Raw genomic sequence first — 8,289 nt, forward strand, 5'->3', positions numbered from 1 at the left:
AAAAAATATTGCACCCCTGCATTTCTGTTAGATAATGCACCACTTCCCTGAGAAAATTGTTGAAATTACAAATGTTTAGGAATTCTTATGTTTATTACTTTTGTTTGCATTTTTATGACACAAAAAAAGTGGAGAAAAAAAAGTCAAATCTGACACATTCCACGCAAAACTCCAAAAGTGGACTGGACAGAATTATTGCCACCCTCAATTTAATATTTGGAAAAAATAACTGAAATCAATCACTTCCTGTAACCATTAATGAGTTTCTTACACCTCTCTACTGGAATTTTGGACCACTCTTCTTTCACTAATGGCTCCAGGTCTCTCAGATTGTAAGGGTTCCTTTTCCCAACTGCTGTTTTGAGATCTCTCCACAGGCGCTCTATGGGATTGAAAGCTTGATTCATTGCTGGCCAGTTCAGTACTCTCCAGCGCTTTGTCTTAAATCATTTATGGGTGCTTTTTGACGTGTGCTTTGGGTCATTGTCCTGCTGTAAGATGCATGACCTCTGAGGGAGACCCAACTTTCTGACACTGGGCCCTACACTGCACCACAGATTTCTTTGGTAGTCTTCAGATTTCATAATGCCATGCACACAGTCAAGACATCCAGTGCCTGAAGCAGCAAAGCAACCCCAAAACATCATTGAACCTTCACCATGTTTGACTGTAGATACTGTATTCTTTTCTTTAAAAGCCTCATTTCTTTTTCTGAAAACAGTAGAATGATGGACTTTACCAAAAAGCTGTCGTTTTGTTTCGTCTGTCAACAGTACATTCTCTCAAAAGGATTTTGGCTTCCTCAGGTAAGTCTTGGCAAACTACAATCTGGCTTTTTTATGTTTCTGTGTCAGCAGTGGGTTCCTCCTGGGTCTCCTACCATAACGTCCCTTTTCATTCAGATGGCGACATATAGTGCGAGCTGACACATTTGTACCCTGTGCTTGAAGGTCAGCATGAATTTGTCTGGAAGTTGATTGAGGTTCTTTATCCACCATTCGAACAATCCTTCGTTGCAATCTTTGAATAATTTTTCTCTTTGTCCACAGTGCCATGGGCATTAAACCTCTTGACAATATTGCGCACAGTGGACACAGGAACATTAAGATCTCTGGAGATGGACTTATAACCTTGAAATTTTCCATGCTTTTCCAAATTTTTGTTCTCAAATCCTCAGACAATGCTGCTCTTTCTCTTCTCCATGCTCAGTGTGGCACACAGAGACACACAACAGAAAGTTTGAGTAATTTTTTCACCATTTTAATTGGTTGCCAGTGGGATTTCTATATTGTCAGCACCTGTTAATTGATACTGGTGAGTTTAATTACAAATTACAGGAGCATCACAAACTTGGAATGCAATTATTTCTTCCAATTTTGAGAAGGTGCCAATAATTTTGTCCAGTCCATTTTTGGAGTTTTACATGGAATGTGTCAGATTTGGCTTTTTTCTCCACTTTTTTGTGTCATACAAAATAAATAAAAATGAAAATGACTAAACATTTGTAATTGCAACAAGTTTCTGAGTGAAGTGGTGCTTTATCTGACAGAAATGCAGGGGTGCCAATATTTTTGGCCAGAACTATATATAAGGGGTGGAAATGGCTAAGCATTTAAAGGGTTAAAATAATGAGACTTGACTACACTGTTAAAACATGATTAACACCTGGAGACACCTTTTGTTCTATACTGTGAGGCTATTTTACCATACTAAAACATTTTACAAATATAAAAATGTATTTGTATTCCATTTGTCTAGCTTGTTTCTACTGTTACTATAATAATTACTGTTTCTGTGTTGCTATTGTTATCCTGTTATGGGCACCTCACACAACTACAGACATTTATTGGCAGGAAGGCCCACTATCAAAATGATGGAAAAGATTGGTTAAGCATAGCTCAATGAATTTTGTCTCCTTTATAATCAAGTCCCTCTTCAATCTCATGCACCTCTATAAATCTATTATTATCAGGTATTTGTAGAGCGCCAACAGATTCTGCAGTGCTGTAAACATAGTCGGTGTGCAGGATAGCTTTTGTAGGGGTCAAGTGGGTAGAGGGCCCTGCTGAGAATTTCACTGTTGTAGTCGGCTCTTATGAAGCGATCTGTAAACAGCTGGGCCCATAGGCTTACATTCTAAGGGGTTCAAGGGGAAAGCAATGGAATTAGGAAAGGTTAGTGTTGGTTGTATGCATCCCTGAATAGTAGAGTTTTTAGGGAGTGCTTGAAGCTGTTAAAACTAGGGGAGAGTCTTATGGAGCGAGGCAGGGAATTACACAAGATGGGGGCCAGTCTAGAGAAGTCCTGTAAACGGGAATGTGAGGAAGTAACAAGAGAGGAGGAGAGGAGGAGATCCTGAGCTGATCGAAGGGGACGGGAGGGAGAGTATCTAGAGACAAGTTCTGAGGTGTAGGAGGGAGCAGTGCAGTTGAGAGCTTTATATGTTAGGGTGAGGATTTTATGTTTAATCCTAGAGGCAAGAGGAAGCCAGTGAAGGGATTGGCAGAGAGGTGCAGCAGATGAAGAGCGACGAGTAAGGAAGATGAGCCTGGCAGAGGCATTCATAATGGATTGTAAAGGAGCTATGAGGCAGCTAGGTAGACCAGAGAGGAGGGAGTTGCAGTAGTCAAGGCGGGAAAGGATGAGAGAGTGGATTAAAATCTTGGTTGTATCTTGTGTAAGAAAATGTCTAATTTTAGCAATGTTTTTAAGGTGGAAGCAGCAGGCTTTAGCCAAGGACTTAATGTGAGGAGTAAAGGAAAGATCTGAGTCAAATGTGACCCCAAGACATTGGGCATGTGGGGTAGGGGTAATTATCAACAGTTATAGAAATTTTGGGGGTGGAGACATTGGAAGAAGGGGGAAAAATAAGGAGTTCCGTTTTGGAGAGATTTAGCTTAAGGTAGTGAGAGGACATCCAAGATGAGATGTAAGAAAGACAGTTAGTGACACGGGTTAGTAAGGAAGGAGGTAGGTCTGGTGCAGAGAGGTAGATTTGGGTGTCATAGGCATACAAATGGTATTGAAACCCATAGGACTTTAATAAGGAACCTAGTGATGACGTGTAGATTGAAAAGAGAAGGGGACCAAGGACAGAGCCTTGAGGTACCCCAACAGAAAGTGGTAACGGGGCAGAGGATGCTCCAGAGAAGGCTACACTAAATGTACGGTTAGTCAGGTAGGAAGAGAACCACAAGAGAGCTGTGTCACAGATGCCGAAGGATTGGAGGGTTTGGAGCAGAAGAGGGTGGTCAACAGTGTCAAAGACTGCAGACAAGTCAAGGAGGATAAGCAGAGAGAAGTGGCCTTTGGATTTTGCTGTAAGTAGGTCATTGGTAACCTTGACATTTGTGTCTCTGTAGAGTGATGGGAACAAAATCCAGATTGCAGTGGGTCAAGAAGAAAGTTTAGTGTAAGGAAATGGGAAAGACATGCATAAACTAGCTTTTCGAGGAGCTTTGAGGCAAGAGGGAGTAGGGAAATAGGGTGTTTGTTGGAAGGGGAGGTTGGATCGAGGGAAGGTTTTTTGAGGATAGGTGTGACCAGTGCATGTTTTAGAGATGAGGGAAATATACCAGTGCTGAGGGAGAGGTTGAAAATGTGTGTGCGTATGGGGGTGAGGGTATAAGAGAGGGAGGGGAGTAGCTGTGAGGTGATTGGGTCGAGGGGACAGGTAGTGAGGTGGGAGGACAGTATAAGGGCAGAAACTTCATCCTCGTTAACAGGGGCAAAAGAGCTGCATTTTTGGATATTTGGGTTTTGGGTGATCGTGAGCTTTTGAGGGGGTGGGAGATTGCAAGTATGTTGAGAGTTGATTTCACTTCTAATTTAGTCAATTTTGTTGTTGAAGTGGCTGGCAAAATCTTGAGCTGAGAGAGAGGTTGTGTTAGGAGGTGGGGTGGGCGGAGAAGAGTGTTGAATGTGGAGAACAGACGTTTAGGGTTAGAGGAAAGAGTAGAGATGAGATTAGAAAAATATTGTTGCTCATAAAGTTTAAGGGCAGAATAGTAGGAGTTCAGGATGAACTTGTAATGAAGAAAGTCAGCTGAACTCCGAGATTTCCTCCAGTGTCGCTCAGCAGTACGAGAGCATCTGCATAGGTATCGTGTCAGAGGAGTATGCCAGGGCTGAGGATGAGAGTGTGGTTTCTGAACTAAGGTTGGAGGGGCCAGAGTGTCAATGACTGATGTAAGGGTGGAAATATACTAGCAGATAGATTGGTCAGGACAGGAAAATGAGGTGATAGATGAGAGGAGAGGTTTGAGAGAGCTAGTGAGCTGATTCAGATCTAGTGACTTAGTGCTTCTGTGAAGTTTGGTGTGAGGGGTAGAGGGAGGGGGAGTTGTAGGTAGGGAAGTGATGTTGCAAGTTAGGAGGTGATGGTCAGAGAGAGGAAAAGGGGAGTTTGTTAAATTTGAAAGAGTGCATCGATAGGTGAAAGTCAGATCAAGGGAATGACCATCTTTGTGAGTGGGAGAGTCAGTCCATTTTGACAGGTCAAAAGAGGAAGTGAGTTGAAGAAGTTGTTTTGCAGAGGAGGCAGTGGGATTGTCAAGAGGGATGTTAAAGTCAATAAGAATGAGGGCAGGGGTGTCTGAGGAAAGGAAATAAGGAAGCCAGGCAGAAAAGTGATCTAAAAATTGAGTTGGGGAGCCAGGGGGCGGTATATGACTGCAACACGTATAGAGAGGGGAGAGAATAACCAAATCATGTGTGCTTCAAATGAAGAAAATTTGAGTGAAGAGAAGGGCTGTATTTGTTGGAAGGTGCAACAAGAGGAAAGTAAAATACCAACACCACCCCCTTGTCTATTGCCAGACCTAGGAGTGTGGCTGAAATGGAGACCCCCATTTGACAGTGCAGCAGTGGATGCTGTGTCTGAAGCAGAGAGCTAGGTTTCTGTAAGAGCCATAAGGTTAAGAGAGTGGGAGATAAAGAGATCATGGATAGAAGTGAGCTTGTTGCAAACAGAGTGAGAGTTCCAGAGTGCACAAGTGAAAGGGGAGGTGGTTTTAGATGTAAGAGGAATGCGATTAAGGTTACCAGAGTTTAGTTTATTAAGTCTTTTGAAGGGCACACATGGATGTGAAAGGCTAGGAGGTTGTGAGGGACCAGGATTAGGGGAGATGTTGCCAGCAGCTAGTATGAGCAAGAGGGAGAGTGACATGAGATGAGAAGAAGATTTGCAGTAATGAGACTTTTTTGGCTGAAGTGCAGGGGGAGAGAGAGTGTTTAGGTAAAGTTCATGAGTACAAAAGTAAGGTGAGTATAAGAGAGATGGGCTAATGAACAGTGCAGGTGGAGAGGGAGAAGGAGTAATTAAGTAATGTAGTTTGTTATAGATACAAGAGGTAGCAAAAAGCAATATGAAGATATTGAGCATTATTATGAAAGTGGGAACCAAGTAAACACATAAGACACAGTGTTACATCAGCACTTGCAAAAGGATACAATGAGATGCATAAAACACAGTATTACAAGAGTACTTGCCTTGCCCCTTGTCCAATCCTTGTTCAATTCTTGTATAATTCTTAAAAATGAGTGCCTCACTTATAAAATGTTCACTTAATTCTTGTATAATTCTTAAAAATGAGTGCCTCGCTTATAAAATGTTCACTTTGAAAATGTGAACATATGCTATTGTCAAAAAGTACAATGCCCTGTAGGCAATGCACCAACCCCTGTGCAATGCACCTCCCAGACTAGTGTGGAACATATACAGGCAGGGCAGTCAGCTGAGTCCACTAAATTTAGTTGATTGCTAATCAAAGACAGTTGGTAAGGCCAATTGGAATATTAGATTCTGGTCAGGGTGAGATGAGTTAAGTAAACAGACAATAAAATTTGGAGGGGGTTAAAACTGTGACATAAGACAACTATAAATTTTAGAGTTATAGCAAGTATTGATACGGTTTGAGCATCACATGGCAATTAACTAGACATTGGGAAAAAACATTACAATAAATGCAGGACTTAATTTTAACAGCCTTAATTCATGTGCTCAATATACATATACACAGAGAGACTTGGAGTAAAATGACAGAAAAGCAGGGAATAGCAGGATTTCAATGCAGGGCCTTAATTCACATACCAAAAAGAGAGACTTGGAGTAAAATGACAGAAAAGCAGGGAATAGCAGGATTACAATGCAGGGCCTTAATTCACATACCAAAAAGAGAGACTTGGAGTAAAATGACAGAAAAGCAGGGAATAGCAGGATTTCAATGCAGGGCCTTAATTCACATACCAAAAAGAGAGACTTGGAGTAAAATGACAGAAAAGCAGGGAATAGCAGGATTTCAATGCAGGGCCTTAATTCACATACCAAAAAGAGAGACTTGGAGTAAAATGACAGAAAAGCAGGGAATAACAGGATTTCAATGCAGGGCCTTAATTCACATACCAAAAAGAGAGACTTGGAGTAAAATGACAGAAAAGCAGGGAATAGGAGGATTTCAATGCAGGGTCTTAATTCACATACCAAAAAGAGAGACTTGGAGTAAAATGACAGAAAAGCAGGGAATAGCAGGATTTCAATGCAGGGCCTTAATTCACATACCAAAAAGAGAGACTTGGAGTAAAATGACAGAAAAGCAGGGAATAGCAGGATTTCAATGCAGGGTCTTAATTCACATACCTGAAAGCAGAAGAGACAATAGGTTAACGCAGCATTCCTTAGCAAATGTCAGTAGGCCAATATGTGCTAAAATGTAAATTCATGAAATTAATTTGAAATTACCTCATTTTAGAAAATCAAACATTTATCTGTGACTAAGCATTTTTAACATGAATAGGTCATACTTTTGTGGGTGTTTCTCTTTTAGATGATTATTTAATGACAGTGACCGAGTGTAATCTTAATGAAAAACATTTAGTCATCTGCAATATTTTGTTGGCAAAAGTAATCTGTAAACAATGTGCATGCAAATAAATACAGTCATTGACTTAGAAAAAAGATAAAGCATTGTCCTTATAGCAATGATTCTTTTTATCTCCTATTGTTTGATTGTGCTGTGATTGCTAAATAACTTAATTATATATGAGAGTAATAACAGAACTATTTAAAATTCCTATGACTTCAATGAAAAATAGTGTTGGTGAATTATTTGTAATATTTAATCTGTTAATCGTAAAATATATATACAAATTGGAAAATAGTTTAAAATTTCTTTTAGTTCAATAATATGTTGCCACTTCTCATTTGAGAGTGTGTATAGCATCTGACATGTATTTACAAGAGGCGAGATTACATATACAGCGCAGGCTTCAGCGCAAGCGCTGCAACCCGCATCGCCCGTAATTTCACCTCATACATCGGGGTATCCAATAAACCCTGCCACAAGTTCATAAAGTGCCGTAAGTCGGATAAACTAGCGATGACCAGAAATGAGTGTAAATACAAATTTCTGGAGTCGCTAGTGATTTACGGCACTTTAGAAACTGCCTGCGCCTAAGAAATGTAAAAAAAAAATCTAATCTCCCATAAAAGCCTAACACGCCTCCCAAAAATAAGCCTGACACATCCGCAATCCCTCCTCTCACAACTAATAATAAATGTATTAACCCCCCACAACGCAATATGCCTAATTAAACTATTAACCCCTATATCCGCTATCAAACCCACACCGTAAGTAATAACTAAATTATTAACCCCTAAATCTGCCAACCCCAACATCGCAAACTATCTATTAAAGTATTAACCCCTTAACCGCCAAAGCCCCCAACACAATAAACCTATCAAAATATTAACCCCTTAACCACCAAAGCCCACAACGCAAATAAATAAATTACTAAGCCCCATAACCTAACACACCCTAAATGTACCCAAATTACCTAAATTACAAAATACTAAAGTTACTATTAAAATAAAAAAAAACCTAGGTGTTAGGTTAGGGGGCTTAGTAATTTATTTATTTGTGTTGTGGGCTTTGGCGGTTTAGGGATTAATACTTTGATAGGTTTATTTCATTATAGGCTTTGGCGGTTTAGGGGTTAATACTTTAATTGGTAGTTTGCGTTGTGGGTTAATGGCAGATTAGGGGTCTCAATGTGACTTTTTTTTTAAGCATTATTTTTCAATGTAGGTGTCTCTCGTTCACATCCAGAACTCCACATTGAGAGATAAAAAACTAAAAAAAAAAAAAAAATCACCCTTTTAAAGACTTTGAGGGACCTTCTGTACTGATGAGACATATTAGATCATATTACCAGATTTGAGAGGTGTAGGTCATCAGGACTATGGTAGTCAATTTATGGTGGAAGAATATAATCTGGTTTGGCAACAAATAA

Source organism: Bombina bombina, chromosome 4, assembly GCF_027579735.1.
Source record: "Bombina bombina isolate aBomBom1 chromosome 4, aBomBom1.pri, whole genome shotgun sequence".
Classification (NCBI taxonomy): Eukaryota; Metazoa; Chordata; class Amphibia; order Anura; family Bombinatoridae; genus Bombina; species Bombina bombina.